Genomic DNA, 3,272 nt, shown 5'->3' with positions numbered 1-3,272 from the left:
ATATATATATATATATATATATATATATATATATATATATCTCCATAAATTCACATAGAGACCTTGATATCTTGAGGAGGCTCTTTTAATAATCTAGGCTAGAGTTAGTAAATGGCTCTCATGGGGAGCAGAAGATTAGAAAAAGGCATGGGGAGGAGGGGGTAAATGTCAGAGCTATTTAGGAGTTAGAACTCACAGCTCATACCTACTTCAGAATTGGAAGGGACCCTATTTTACAAATCAAGAAAGTGAGGCACAAAGTCACTGTACAGTTCATCCAGAAAACGTGGATGGAGTGAGTGTGGTCGAGAGCACAGCTGAGCGTTCCAATCACTGCTCCATACCAGTTCCATGCCAGACCCTCTCTTCCAGATGGGTGGGTGAGGCCAACCGAACCCCCAGTCCAGGGTGAGCTCCCTGGTGCTTCCCAGTTTTTAACCCTGCAGTGCCCAGACTCAGGCAGGTCTCCAGCAAGATCCAAGGATTGAGAAAGGATTCCATTTCCTGAGCACCTGTGGTTTGGAGGGGGGAGGGGGCACCATCTGAGATTTTTACAGGCAGAATTGTACAGCAGTCAGACAGACTTGGGTTTGAACTCTGCCACTTACTAGCCATGTGACTTGCTTAAGTTTATACTTCTCTGAACTTCGGTCTCCTCATCTGTAAAACAGGGATACCAATACCTATTTCATAGCACCTGGCCTTTGATGAATGGTAGTTATCATGATCTCTAATCTTCATAACTACCCTGCGAGGAAGGGTTTACATAGTCTCATTGGATAAATGAGAAAATCAAGGTTCATGGAGGTGAGGTACTTGGTAGATCTCAGTAGGTGAATGTCAGCTGCAAGAAAGCAGGGACCATGTCTGTCTTGGTCACCATTATATTCCCAGGGCCCAGAAGAGTGCCTGGTGCATAGTAGGAATTTGATAAATGTTTATGAATGAATGAATTGGATCTGACTGGCTTCAAAGACTCTATGCAATTTCCATTTGCCCTTCCAGGATGGTGTGGGTGGTGTCCCAGCTAAGGACCTCAGAGAAGGCTTTGGGAAGGCTAGGCTGAGCTGAGACCCCAAGCCTGGTCTCCTGACTCCTAATTCATGCTCTTTGCCCTTCACTGAGCTGCCTCAAGATGGAAAGGCCAAACTTCCTTCAACCTAGGATTTGGCATATTCTTTTATCTTCTTTGTTCTCCTCACCCTTCTCCTGCCTAGTTCTATCACTGGTAGGAGCAAATGACAGGAAGAGCATTTGACCCCGAGGCAGCAACTTCCCGTGTAACAGTGGGCAAGTTGTTTAATCTGTCTGGAACTTGGTTCCTCATCTACAGAATGGGTAAATTGACCTACATCTTTCCCAAGACTGTTGCAAAGATTAAGGGAAATAATTGGTATGAAAGAGCTATGTGGGCTGTTAAATGCTTACACATGTGAGAGACTAGTGATTTTTTTTTTTTTTTTTTTATTTTTTACTGTTATTAGCATCACCTCACCTAGCTTTCTGTTTCCTGTCCAGACAGTTGTTCAGTTGGGTCATTCACCTGTGTTTCAGGTGGAGAAGGGTTGAGGTTTCCCCTGACACCTAGAAAACTAGAAAGGAGTTGTCACTTACTATATGTATTACTTGGGACAAGTTTCCTCACAAGACAAGTAGGGATAAAGGTTCCAAACATTCAAGGCAATCTAAGGGTTCAGGTGGTAAAAAAAAATCTGAAATAACTAGGCACAATGCCTGACACAAAGGAGATTCTTAATGAGTTTTGACACATTGTTTGTTGACTCTCAGAAGTAAAAATAACAGTTAACAGATACCGAGGGCCTTCTATATGCCAGGTACTGTACAACAATCCTGCAAGGTAGGGATTATCATCTCCATACAACATCATTCAGTTACATAAGTTGGGACTTACCCAAGGGCACATAATTAGAAAATGGCAGAGCTGGTGGGACTAGAAATCAGGACTCTCTGACTCCAGGGTGTGAGCTCCTACCAGTGTTCCCCACTCCCTCAGAGCGGATGCCCTTAGCTCAGTCCTGAAGTAGGCAGAATGATATACCTAATTGGGACATGGTATGTGATTAGAAACAGTTAACTGAATGAAGGAATGACACTGTCCATCACCTTCAAACATATTCAAGCTTACAGCAGATGCTTAATATATCCAGGAAATGTTTGCAAAGAGTATGTATTATTTTTAGTCAATATATACTAAGGCTGCTCAAAAATATTCATTTTTCTTTTGTTTACTCAACATTAATGTACTGCTTACCATGCCAAGTGCTAAGGATGTATAAGGTCACAAGGTCCCTGCCCTTAAGGAGTTCACAGTCTGATGGGGGAACATAAAATAAGCACTTTATCAGCATGTATGTAACTAATATGTGCACAGTAGGTGTTCGAACTACATGTGGTAGGCCCACAACTGATGAATAACTTAGAGCTCCTCAAATGCAGTAGACGTCTGACATATGGGCAAAGTACTGGTTTGATACTCAAAGTAGATGCAATAAACCTATTCAGAAACTGCTCACAAACATGCACACAAGAGGAGCAGATGTACACATAGTAGGTACTCAAATGCAAGACAGGCTATACACAATAAATACAATCCATGTACACAAATATTTGATAAGTACACTGTAGGCTCACAAATGGGCAAACAGTAGGTGCTTCAAACGGTGGGCACTGGTAGGATACACTCAGGCTTATTTTGTAGGTGTACATGCCACAAATGTGGGCACGATAAAAGTGCACACATAACAGTTGAAAGTGTTCATTCAAATGCTGACTGACAATGGCTCTTTGGGGTTAAGAATGGAAGCCCCATCTCTGAGAGGCCTCTACACGCAAACTTGGACAAAATAAATATTTTCTTCCTCTCCTCGGGACCCAGGATTCAAAAAATCCGCAATCCCCGGGGAGGGAGCAGCATCCCCACTTCCTTCGTTCAAAGCCCCAGAGGTATCAGCGCCTAGAGCTGGGAGCTGTGTACTATTCTCCTAATCTGCGGGCCTGCAGAAGGGTGCCTTACAATCAGGCACCCGAAGCCGCCTTCTGTGGCCCACACTGGAAAGACCCGGGAGAAAGAGAGCGTGTTGGGGCGGGGCTCGCGCCAGGGCTGAGGTCATCGAGGGGGTGCCAGTTCGGACCCACCACCCACCAACGCCAACTCCTCTTCCGGTCTGTCTCCATAACGCGCATGCGCAGCACTGGCCTTTAAACGTGCACCGCCGGTCCACCGGAAAGAGGATCCGGCAGTTAATTACACT

This window comes from Monodon monoceros, unplaced genomic scaffold (assembly GCF_005190385.1).
Source record: "Monodon monoceros isolate NGI ecotype Baffin Bay Population unplaced genomic scaffold, NGI_Narwhal_1 Super_Scaffold_22, whole genome shotgun sequence".
Lineage (NCBI taxonomy): Eukaryota > Metazoa > Chordata > Mammalia > Artiodactyla > Monodontidae > Monodon > Monodon monoceros.
Note: the sequence above shows the minus strand (reverse complement) of the source record.